Here is a 13230-nt window from a genome sequence, read left to right as displayed (position 1 = left end):
ATGTAGTCTATTTTGAATGCGGGCGCGCCTCTTAAATGTGGTTTCCAATAATATAATTGAATTTAACATGTGACACAATATGTGTATGTATGAATTAAGCATATAAAGTCATATTATTGTATGTACGGAAAGGGTCGTGAGTCATTTGCATTATTGATATTATGATTGCATTTTTACGACTTTAGTGACCTTATAGCGTAACGCTTACTAGCAGCAAAGGAATTATTTTAAAATGCTATTTTTTAAGTCAAAGAAATTATTAAAAAAAATTTGTTCAATAAAATATATTTTATAAAAACTGATAAATTTTATTTTGTGGCACTTATTAGTGTGTAAGATCTGTCAAGAATGATTAATTTGTAACTTTTTTTATAATTAAAAGTGTCTTTCATGATATTAGTTGTTAGTATGCCACGATCCCCATATCTTAAACGTCCTTTTTCCGTCTTCAGTAAATTTGTAAATTACGTTTCGTTCTATATACCCGATAAGCTTCTATTCATAAAATTATTAGAATTTTATAACTAACAAGCTGGTATTCATAAAAATTATGTCACGTTAATACTTACTGAGTTATTTTAAGAAAACGAAATCGTGTTCCACCATCTCTTCTCTCTTCTACATATTTAAGCATCAGAAGCATTTACTGTTAAGGTTTGTCTAATTTTAATGCAACATTAATAAAAGCAAGCTCGAGAAAATATACTCGAGTTTATGTCGAAGAGCAAAGGGTGGAGAACAAAATTGGAACAGAAAGGATATAAAAAAAGCAGAAGAAGACTTTCGTATGCTGAGAGCAGTATCGTTTTGCATGCACGAACGTGACCGCGTCGTTAGTGAGTGCCATTTTCTTTCCGGAAGTATCGCTGCGGTGCATGGCAAGCTGTTAATCAATTTGAACTTGATAACACTCACATTCCGGATTATATACGAGAACGTGAGCGCCATTCTTACGCAATGACATTAAGTCACATAACAATATATTTTTCATGCTACTACACATTATTATCGTTATCTCTTGTATATAATAGTGAGTCTTCTCATATACAATATGGTAATTTTATTCAAAGTGTAAACGAATAAGTTTCAAATATTTTAGCAACATATTCTCATCGACCAAACATTTAAAAAAAATTCAGATAAATATAGATCTCTTTTTAAAGCAAAAGAAATTTTATGAAACAGTAGAATATCTTGAAACAGTTAATAAAAAGAGTTTCAGACGAAAATTGTATGATCTGATAAACAAAGGTAAAATCAGTTTTCGAAAGAATCAATTTTTCAAAATTAGATGATTTCATTATTAAAATGGAATTATATCATTTTTTTTTTTTACATAATATAATTCGCCTATTTACTCTGCATATAAAAATACTTATGTGGAGCTACCAAAAAATCAATAGTTTACGAGATATCTTATACTTTATTCTGGCATATTTCGACATAAAATCAATTGCTTCTTTTTCAAGGTTTCCATTTCTGTCTCACAATAAAATCCTTCCTATCTCGGAAATTAAGCATTTCTAGGCTTATGTTTATATGAACACTTTTAAATGTACAGTCAATAAGAAGATGCGTCCCTAAAATATTTGACTTATTCGTTTACATCATGTACGTAATAAAGATACTTCTATATACAACAGCAGGTCGTAAATAACATAGTTATTATCGTATAAACTTTGATCCTTTTGTATATATATATATATATATATATATATATATATATATCCTTTTGTATATATATATATATATACTAGATCGCAGATAATGGCGTTTAACAATGCGTATTTCAGATCACGCAATTTTCAGCCAGCCTAAAGCATATTTACGAGAGAAGGTGCGTGTCACGTAGCCGTTTCCCGCAGCGGTTGAGCCGTACCCTTGGTCCTTGAATGGAATTCTCTTTTATTTGAAAATCAATCTACTTGCAGATGCGGAAAATTGAAAGCAATCCCGTGTCGCCCCCTTCATTTCGGCAAGACATTTCCCTCAATCGTTTCGTCCTCGAGAGCGGCCACATACTTTTTTTTATTTACATTGAAATATATACCGCGAAACTCTAGCAAAAAAGAGTCTTCGCGCATAATTAGTTCAATAAACATAGGAGGAATACAATTCAATATTGTCGATACTTTTAAAAATATCAATGTTTCCATTTGACATTATCGTCTGGTTAATGAATGAATGGCATTCCTGGCTAAACGATTGGTTCGCTAAATATAACGCGCGGATACATTCGGCGCAAAAATTTGGGTCGCCCGGTCGATTACGAAAGGGCGCTTTTCAGTAGGAGATTCGGATTTACGTGAGGCAGCGCGCGTTATACCGCTTTAAGGGGAACCGTCGGCGCCAGAGACGAGGAGGAGAAGGAGGAGGAAATATTCTACGATGAAACAAGAAAAAAAATTCATGCGAGTATAGCGCGCAATAAATTCCATGACTTAGCACAAAATTGTCCATTCTCGCGGGAGAAGTGCAGTAAACGGAACGGGAACGCGTGGAGCGGAGTTTGAGAGGCTTCCTTTTCTTCCTCATTTCTTTTATTTTCTTTCTCTTTCCCTCTCTTTTTTTTTCAAAACGTCCCAGTTTCTGCCTAATATTTATAGCTATAAAGCTGCGCGCGGCGTACAAGTTTCGGAGTCAGATCGGACACAAACTCGACTCTCGAACTGCTTCTTATCCAGCTGTAACTTTTGCTCGCGACCTGACTGCCCTGCCATCGATGGACCCTCTGCGTTTCTCTGTTCCACTTCTCTCTTATCCCCTCCTCGCCTTTTCGCTTTTGTCCTTCTATCAAATCTTACGGTCCAGGAGGAACCGAAGAATCGAAGATGTTTGAACTTTCACGCCACGTAAGCGATCTGGTATAAAAGTTTATTTGTAAACTCAGCCTCCGACCGAAAACCACTTTCAGTCTTTCGGTATGAGTGAGGATTATACGACTGACACAGAATGAAGGCGAATCGGGGTTTGGGGGAGGGAACATCGAGCTTAACACACTCTGTATACAGAGCAGTAAATTTGCGTTGAAGAGAGATGGGCGCTTATTTCAGGGGTTTCCCAAGCGCCTGATTTATCTAAGCAACTGGGATATAAGAATATACGTCGCATTACGTCCCGCGAGGGAACAGGTGTTGAGTATAATTTCACCCCTGGCCGATTTTCTCGTTCCGCGGCAACCGACCATTCTTTTTACTCGTACGTCGTGCGAAAATGCAGTACGGAGAGGAACGGCCAGACAGACGTTGAGCAAGAGAAGCTTCGAGTTGGTTTACTGAGCCATGTTTTACGCGGTTTTTTTTCCGCACCGCGCAGAAATTCTATCTACATCGAGAAGAATGCGAAGGGTAAGTCTCTCGGAAACCTCGTGCCTTTCGCAGCTGCGAGGAAATATTAAAATAATTCGAGCGGAGCTATTCTTTAAATCAGTAAAATCTTACCGATTTACTATACTACTGATTGATTATTCACTATTATACTAAAACCGAAATCGATGTATTGAAAGACAGTGCATATATTAATGATTGAAATGTTACATCATTGAGATCAGACTATTTACAGTCTTGCAATGAATAACACACCGATTCCTATTTAGAGAATACACGCGTAGCGCCCGATGAATCGCGTCAAACGCAAACGTTCGTACTCGGACGCAAGCTTAATCCGCCGATGAGAATTAAAAGCCGCGCGATCAATATACCACGTGTCCCAGGTCGAATTGTAAAATAGCGCGCCGTCATTTTTCACGCCTTGCAAAGCGACGGGCGCGTGAATGTAAATCGCTTTCATCACATTTACCATCCGTATCTCTTCGCGTTCGCGCCTTCGAGCGATCTCGCACACAGCAAGAAAAAAAGGAGAAAAAAGAAGACGAGAAGAGAAAACGTCGCCCCGATAAGAATGTCGAACCGTCGACACTTGTACCGTCGACACTTGTAAAATACGGTCGCCGATTGAGACTCGCCGAACCTGTCAAGGACCTCCTGAAGAGGATAGAATGCTCCATGTATATTCCACTTACTTTTCACTTAGATACACCGCCCTTTACGCACTTCGGTCGTTTTCCCAGTAAATTTGAAGGGTGCCAGTATAACGTTGCTCAAACACGAGCACCTGGATATCTCAATAATTGAAGCTGCTCATCGAAGAATTTATCGCTCATTCCGCGCGTGGTTTTATTTTATTATCGATTAGCACGATAAAGTTGCTCGTCGAAGCTAAACTATCATTAACGAGAAGATTGATCAATTTTGTCTTTTTTTCTGTTACAGCATGATGCTCGTCTGGATGAAGTTTACCAATATTGAACAACGTGACCATCTTCGATGGACTTGGGCGTAAAATTTAGAATGTAAGTAATGCTTTACAAACCATTTTTTCCCTTATTTTTAGAGACCAGGAGTAGCGTATGTTAATTAACAATGAATCAGTGATTTCCTCCATAAAGCGTACAAGCCAACTCGAAAAAACGCTTCCAAAAATTTTGAAACGACAGCAGAATCCATCAAGAATATACTTTATATGCACTTTACAGTATATGAATCAAGTATTTCTGCTATAAGTAAAACACAAATTTATCAACGTATTTCTGCAATTATCGTAATCTACATCCAATTTTCAATATATCGACGAGTCCACTGAGTTGAATTTGAATTTTAAAATCTGTCTAGACGGCAATCGTTCCGAAAATGAAATTTTATCGTACGCTGTAATGAAAATTGACTTTGGATTTTCACACACTTACAGAGACTCAATTACAAAATATTTAATGCTTGATATTTAAAAAATGCAAGAGTAATAAAACTATTATATAAGTGTAAAAGAGTGTAAGAGAGAGGACCTATTGTTAAAATTTAACTTGTGACTTTTGAGAGTCTGTATAGATTTATGAGATTCGGAAATCCAAATGATCAATTCTATAAAATAAAAAAAGCGTAGAAAGAATTGTGATAAAAAATTAAAAATTCATTACATTCATTGTATTTTAAAATGTACTAAAATTAAAAAGTGTATCAAAAGTAAAATTGATCGTTTTTTGCTTCATCACCTTGGTTACATATAATTAATATGCGTCAATCCAATTGTCATTTCCCGATATTCCACCAACGCCAAACGTTTTAGCGTTACTTAATCTTGTTGGATTCGATTGTCGTCTTTTCGCAACGATATCTGGTAGCGACGTTATCAACTCGCTTGGTAAAGCAAACGAAAATGTGATTTTGGTACTCGATGGCTACGGGCGGTAAATCACGTATCGTGATTGTCGATGTGCTTCCTCCGTTTCTGCCTAATCTAATCTACATGTTTGCTCGATATTCTCATGCACGCGTATCCCCTCGTCACATTTTCACCATCATTTCGTCACGTGCTTTTTCGCCGCGACAAAACTGCGACGATTTCCAAAGGTGATAAATACCTTTCATTCACATCTGAGCTTGACATCGTGAATCGACCGTGCTGTACTTCTCGTGTTTCCGCATTTTCCTTCTGAAACTCGCCTAAGAGGACGTTTTTGCTGCCACTTTGCGCCTTATCGAAAGCAAGAATGGCAAAACGTCATTCCTCCCAACACGACACTTTTTATTCCTTCACTGACATTTTCGCGACCGCAACAGCAGTCTCTAAAAAGTCAAAAGAAAAGTTTTAAGCGACGCTTTCGCTGCCCTCGTGCCCGACATGCTGCGGTCACTAATTTTTACAAGTCTCCACCGCGCACAGAAACGGAGCTCAACGGCTTTAATGAGCAGTTTTTATAATGCCGTGATAGAATGACGAGATGACGCAATGAACTCATAGAATTACGAGGAAACTTTTAAAAGGTAATATCGCGAAGGGGGAGTTTAATGCCGTGTGCGATGTATTAAATTCAATTACAGTTGCTCCTTTTCGTCGCGAACAACGAGAACGGCTTTTTGTCCCCTTATGAATTCTTCAAACGATACAACGGAGCATGTGTGGCAGATACAGGGTAAAATTTATATTGCGCCACGGACAGAGATGCGGGATGTAAACTACAGGTATTACATGCTGGTCTGGTTTACTCGCTGGTGCTCGCTACTAGTCATTGGTGAAAGGGAAAAAAAAACCATTTACGCGTGAAACAAATACATGGAACAAATGTCACCGAACGAAGAAAGATTTCCTCTTCGTTGTACATTGGACAGTAAATGAGAGAGGGGCACTTTACAATAAAGAATGATATTTTGAGACAACAGCAATCGTAAAGGCTATTAAATACAGAGACGTAACGAAAGAATACAATATGTATCTAAAGGAAGATACGAAAAGCGCAAATGTCCATGAAGATTTAATCGCTCCGAAAGAACGTAGAAGTTAAACTTTACTCAAGTTACATAATCCATTAGAATAATCCAACTGGTATTAGTGTAACTCAACCTAAAACTATATACCACGTTTAAATCCTCGGATGCTCATTAAGTCAGATGTATTTATTATTATTTTGTCAGGAGACTGCTATTTGACACAAGCGAAATTGAATAAATAAAGATACGGCAAATCCTTTAAAACAACCTAAGTGAAAGCAGCGTGCATGCCGGAGTAAGTCCTCCCTCAATTTTCACATTCAACGAAGAGGACAAACTTCAAAGATTACTCCTTATTATCTTCACGAAGAATATAATATTATTCCTTTATTGTGAATTGTCATACTCTCTTTAATTCTCATTAAATAATTTGCGGGAAAAAAAGAAAGGAAAGTTTGATAGAAGTTTGCTCGATATTTATAAATCATAATGTACCTTTTCTTTTTCGAATAGCACTCACATTGTGCTGTGTGCCAATTGTTAACAATAGCGAAATACGAAACAAAGGCATATTTCCCTTTCCTCGATGATTTGCTAACTTACAGAAAGTTAATTCGTTGCTTGCCATCTCTTTCCCGGTTCTCCTCTAATTATTGCGCAGCAAACAAATTCGAGTTACCTAAATACTACAAGCACTAATTCGAAATTGGACCGTACACGTTAAGACGGCTGAAAAGTTTAATTGCGTTTGTCACAGTAGAAAATGAGTTGTTTACGTAAAGACAAAACGAGATAGACGTCGATCATTATTACACACTGCATTATAAGTACTTTATGCATACACTTATTACTCCACTCTCGGTATATTTGCCTTGGTTTCGCTTCGAAACACGAATTATCTCGGATTTGACGACGAGTGTCTCGGGTAAAGCAAGGCTTTTATAACAGAGAAATCCTGAGCGATTTTATTTAATTAATAACCGAGGCATCAATCATTCATTCGACTACATCGCACACATACAAATTAAGCACGCACAAATAAGCGCTAAATTTTTTTCCGTATTATAAATCGATTCGTAAATTAGAGAGAACGGAAATGCGTGATATATCCCGGCTTGACTAATGTTGCACATTTCTCAATCGAGAACGAAATTGCAACGCGTGTAAAATCACTCAGTTACCGAAATGAAAGTGAACGATAGAATTTATTACGCGACCCACATGGCCGACGCTCCGAGCACGTGATATGCTCGCCATCAATTTTGATTATTTTTCCAACGACACACGGTAGAGAAACCTTCCCTCCCCCCACACACATAAAAAAAACATGTGTATTTGTTTATTTATTTTTATATTTTACATCATATATTTCGTAGCAATTTTCCCCCCGGACAAAAATTTCATGAAAATTTTAGACTCAATCAACACGAACGATTAAACGATATTTGTGACGAAGGATTGTCAGTCTTGTTCGAGTTTTTTTTTTTTTTAAACGAACTATGCATCAGCGAATATCCAATTTCGAGTTTAACTGTCAAGATTGTACAGATCATAATCGCCCATTAAATCTCTACTGACGAGAAATCGATTTCAAATTCGTCAAAAAATTTATGGCCGAAGGAACACACGATAAATCTGGGTCACTCCGTATGTGCCGCTTGAACATATAGGAAACGCGCCCACGGCTTTCAATTCCCGGCTCTTTAAACGCTGTTAAATCCAGCAAAGGCAATCTTAATTGGAGCGACATTAAATGCTCGGCGTGCACCAAGTTGATGACTCGGATTACCTTTATTAATGAAAAGCGCCACGATTCCGCATCCTTCAATTCACCGCTGTCCATAACACACGCGCAATAATGACTTTCATTTTTCTCACGGCAAGAGTCAACGGGCACGTGTAACTAACCGGGGATAACTCACGGAGATTACCTGTCGATTAAGCAGCCGTGATTAATACCGATGGTCGGATAATATTTACGATCCCGGTGCAGGCCTCCGGGGAGAGAAAAAAGTGCGCCGGAACGGACGGACGGGCGCCAAGGGTTTAGCGTGTGCCAGTCATTCTTGCTTTCGTTTTTACGCTTACGAGCGTAGCGCAACATCGTTGTATCCGCGATGTGCTCGGCCCAGATTGCGCCGCGAAGACAGCAGCCGGGAGGATAGCGCATACAATAGAGGGCTCGAGCTACCTAAATGCGAACACGCGAATAGCCGTGCTGCGGTCCAATTGACACGCACAAAACCCATTTAATAGACGGTGGAAACGTCACTACGTCGGGATTAGTAACACGTGACGCGTATCCACACGGTTGCCTCGCGAGGGGAAGGGGGGAGGGGAGGAGAATTAAACTGACGAGCATCTCTGCACATTAGATCGAATAAGCAGATTATCAATTCTCGCTCGAGGTAATTATTAGAAAGACGCGATTCTCCTCGTCAACGTCGAGATCCGAGGATCTGTGTAATGTGCTGGACGAAGCTTTTTTTCCTCTCCTTACGATCGCCGTGATAGAACGTGAACGCGTTTACGGCGCATCGAAGCTGGGACAACTCGTCGCGGACTGCGCGTTTACTCGACTTTTGATTACGTACTTGGAGGAAATATGAGAAAAAAAGATTGCATCTCCGGGCTTTTATACAGCGCGACAACTGAAAACGAAGGTGGAATCGAGCCGGAACGTCGCGTTCTTCCAATCCAACGAAAATCCCGACTGCGCTCTCCCATCAGCGTTCTCGCGGTTGATACCTATGTGACTTTGCAATTTCGCAATTCGACTGAATGGCCCAGAATCGGACACTGCTTGGCCCACGCGTGGGTCGTACACACGTGACATCGATCTGAGGACTTTCCGACCTGGGCGTGGTTCCGCAAAACGGGGAATAAAGGACTACGATCGTTTATCTACCGGCGTTTAACGCGGACGTCGTAGAGTGAAAGCCATCATTTTTTAAGCGCTATAGTAAATCATTCTTTACGGGTGACTTTATAACCCAGTCGCAAGTATGGCGCGAGTATTATTAACGATTAGCATTTTATTCTGACGCCTAGTATCTGCTTATGAATTACTTACACGAGTCATTTAAGTTCATGGTTGTCTTAAAAATAATTCTAACGGGCAATTAGTATATCTATTACAAATATAAAGTTCATGTTAAAAGATAAATAAGTACGGAAGCAAAACGTAGAAGAAGCACGTCGAGTAGCTTCTTCAAGAGAGTACTTATTCTCGTTTGAAAAGTCGAAAAGTTGATTTTGTTAAATATATATTCTTAATATTTAAAATCTTTAAAATACACTGCCCGTCGATATTTGATAATTTGACAAAGTTATAAATGCTAATATACAAGAAAAGTACTTGAAACTTTAAAATCGTTTTTCTTGAAACTGTGTTTTGCAATTTGATGGGAAAAATTTCTTGGAACGATTAGGAATATCGACATGAATTCTTTTTTAAAAAAATTAAATTCTTGTCAAGGCTGTCATTCTATCAAATTTGAATATTTTTATTTAGTTCAGTTTCTGGTTTGAGAAACACTTTTCTTGAATAAGAAAAGCTTTGATTTTTTTTTGTTTTAGATGAAGAAGTGCTATTGTTTATCTCATTACCCTTTTTGTAAGCTGTCAATGTATAATACATGAGAAAGTAGCATTTTTCAAGTTTAAAAAATATTAAAATATTATCAAACTAGCAGTAAAAGAGTATGTAAAGCTTGAAATTTATTGGTTTTTAAGTTTTCCTGAAGTAAACCCTAAAAACACTTTTTTTCAACCAAAGAGAATACCCTTTTAAATTAATATATATTAAATTAAATTTAAATTGCATTAATATCCACGTGTTCGTTTGTGACATATTTATGTTTCAAGATTTTAAAATTATAAAAATGTATGTCTGAATCATAATATAATTCAGAATTAAAGTTTGTACGCTAAAGATGGATCGCAATAAATAATAGAAAATTATAGAGAGACATCTGTGAAAACACAATTAATTAAAGATGAGCCTTGTTCGGTCATAACTGGCTCTTCGCGTTAACATTTCTTGTGTATTCATGTACCTTTTCAAGTTCGTCAAACCACGTGCTGAATAAATTTTTAATTTTGAAGCAGTTTTAGAGAACGAAAATAATAATGTCACGATATTAATTGATAATCATTTTAATAATAATGATGCTAACGAGCATCTATTATCATCTCCTCTTTCCGGATACTGTATATAAAGAATATGTTGCAAAAAATAACACCTCGTATTACAATATCGAACGAATCAATTCAATGACAAATTTATAAATTAGTTTACAAGCAAAACACAGTATTTTTTAATCATTGCCTCTCCGTTTGTGAAATGCGAACGTGACACGCAATAAGCGCCGTGACAGATTGTCGTAATTAAAAATCACACTTTTTATCGGGATCGTCGGAAATCTCTGCGGAAAATTCTCAATTTCCGAATACGCAAATCGCGTGTACGTATCTGTTATATAATACGTATTGAAACCGGCGTGGATACGTTTTCGCCGACAGATTTGTTTGATGCAAGTGCGAAAAACTCGTGGAAAAATCTCGTTTTTTGTATTTTCCAACGTGTCGACGGAGAATATCCGGCTTGTAATTTCCGCAAGAAACGGAAGTCCACTATATTTACCGCATGTTTTAATACGCGACTAGGAATTATTCACTTATTTCCCCGACAAACGGGCTCGCACCGGGCAGGAAATTAAACTTTTCCTTCCATAACTAATTTTCCGCCAGGTTTGCGCCACGAAATATTTTCGACGCCAGATTACGGTCGGGGATATTAGCTCGCGTCTCTCTGTTTCTCTCTCTCTCTCTCTCTCTCTCTCTCTTCCCTCCCTCTCTCACGCTTCTCGCCTCCACCGATACGTTAATTATGCCGCATAATGCTTGCTGGCCCGCCGCGAAAGTTCACCGCGTATTTTACGACGCGTGCGGAGTTATAACTACACCAAAATATCACCTATTACCAACGTATTCACCGCTGCTGTTACGGTGTACCGTGGGGAAAGAGCAAATTTGTTTGGCTACATGCGTAAGTTGGCACGTAACAGGCAAATTAAGTTAATAATTTACGATGTTCCTGTAGGATTCAGACAACAGTTGGGAACTAGTTCCACCAAGGAAAATCCTTATTTCATTGCCACCTAACGGATGACCGGGCCTCGCGAAATAATAGATTATTAGTAACTCTGTAATGTGCCAACTATATTAAAGTCCGCCCCATCAAGTATGGACCTCTAGGCGCCCACTTGTAAAGTTGTAGTTCCCACAAGCGACGTTCCAATCTTTCCCAAGCGCATGCCGAAGAAAAATGAGCTCCGTTAAATAGTCGCTTATATGCACGGCTAAGCAAGTCTTTCGTATGCAATTTGTTTAGACGGCCAACGTGGGCGGGAGCAATTTTACGATGAAATATAACCGTAGCTTCCTAAGCTAACCTTAGAAGATACCTCGTTTCATTAGGATAAAATCTCTCGCGGATAAGGAAAAGCGATTGGACTTTGTGCGGTGTAAAATATGACGATACACGCAATTATTTCGACAAAAGGGCATTCAAAATTATGCAATTTTTATAATTAATTTCAATTGATAAGAATGTGTATTAATTCCTTACGTACAATTAATATTTTATTGCAAAGTTCATAAGCTGATCGTGACAAAACGAAAGTGTATAAATAATAAACAACTTCCGCATTAAGGCATCGAGGGAGTAGTCCACCGTCGTTTAATTAATCTTCACGCAGCATCGTCGAAGCAAAGCGGAAAGCTCGATCCGTGCTTAATTAAGGTGTCTAAGCGCCGCGTAACATCAGTCGCATTTCAATGAGCATCCGCAAACAAGTACCTTAGAAGCGTCGAATTCGATCCGTTATATAAATCGATAGGTCAAGTATCGATTTTACGTGATGCGTTAAAATATCAATATTACGTTAACTTTTAAGGCGATTTTTTTTCTTTAACTAAAAAACACTAACAAACTTCAAACAAGATAAGGTCGAAGCAAAAAATTAAAATTGTGTGTTGCAAATTAATATGTAATAATCTACAGTTTACAAAGTTTACAGTAAAAAATATACAGATGAGTATTAATAGTCTTAAAGTATGTCAATTTAAATTGCATACTTATATAGTTTACAAATGCAATCAAATTATTCAGATTTTTATAATTCGCACATCGTGAAATATATTTGAAATAAAATTAAGAAACTGTAACAAACGGTTACTTTTTCACTAAACCAGTCTCGACGAAAAAAATATATGATTCGTCAAAGAATTTGCCTTCGATATTTACATAAGGGTTTTCCAAAATGTTACGCGTGTAAGAGACTGTACGTGTAGTAGAAACGAATAAAACGAAAGTGGAGAGAAATGTAGCAGGAAAATTTTCAGCATCACCGCCCGTGCGGTTAAAGTTTTCGGTGTGCATGCGGAGTGAAAGGAAAGCGACGAGATGCTTTATCCCGAATTGGTTACATTGTTTGTCTTCGTTAATCGAGCGATCTCAACCGACATGAAAATGTTTCTGAAAATAATGAAAAATCGGTAACGTTTCTCCTAGAGAAAGCACCGCCGTGTCGTCACACGGACTCATCCTCAAATAGCTAAAGCTTCTTGAGAAATTTCTTCATGCGGTTAAACCTTGACCTTTCGGTTCCACATAAAGCCTGTGCGCATCCCCAAGTCTCAGAAGATGTTGCGCTAACAGCCAGGTCAAGTACAAGCGGAACGTTTAGACACATTCATTAAGCACGATTATCGGCGACGTGCAGAAAATGTAAATTATCACACCCGCCACCCACCAGCTTTTAATGTCTGACACATCGAAACTGAAGTCTATTTCGTAATCCGAAAATTATCTAGAAAATTGTTGAATGCGTACCGGTCTCCTAAAGCGTATCTCTTCAATGTTGAATATTTTTACTTCATATAAGCAACATTTAGTGACAAA

The 13230-nt window shown here is 38.0% G+C and overlaps 2 protein-coding genes across 8 annotated transcripts in view; one reads left to right on the top strand and one right to left on the bottom strand.

Annotated features, from left to right (window-relative positions):
• Positions 1–13230, bottom strand: part of LOC113003148 — a 177949-nt gene that overhangs the window by 97103 nt on the left and 67616 nt on the right. The window lies entirely within an intron of this gene.
• Positions 1–13230, top strand: part of LOC105194827 (1-phosphatidylinositol 4,5-bisphosphate phosphodiesterase epsilon-1) — a 133669-nt gene that overhangs the window by 68917 nt on the left and 51522 nt on the right. The window contains exon 3 of the mRNA XM_026131305.2: positions 4272–4351. The gene's annotated coding sequence lies outside the window, so the exon portion shown is untranslated. The remainder of the gene's footprint in view (positions 1–4271; positions 4352–13230) is intronic.

Source organism: Solenopsis invicta, chromosome 1, assembly GCF_016802725.1.
Source record: "Solenopsis invicta isolate M01_SB chromosome 1, UNIL_Sinv_3.0, whole genome shotgun sequence".
NCBI classification, from domain to species: domain Eukaryota; kingdom Metazoa; phylum Arthropoda; class Insecta; order Hymenoptera; family Formicidae; genus Solenopsis; species Solenopsis invicta.
Note: the sequence above shows the minus strand (reverse complement) of the source record. Positions and strands in the feature narration are given on the sequence as shown.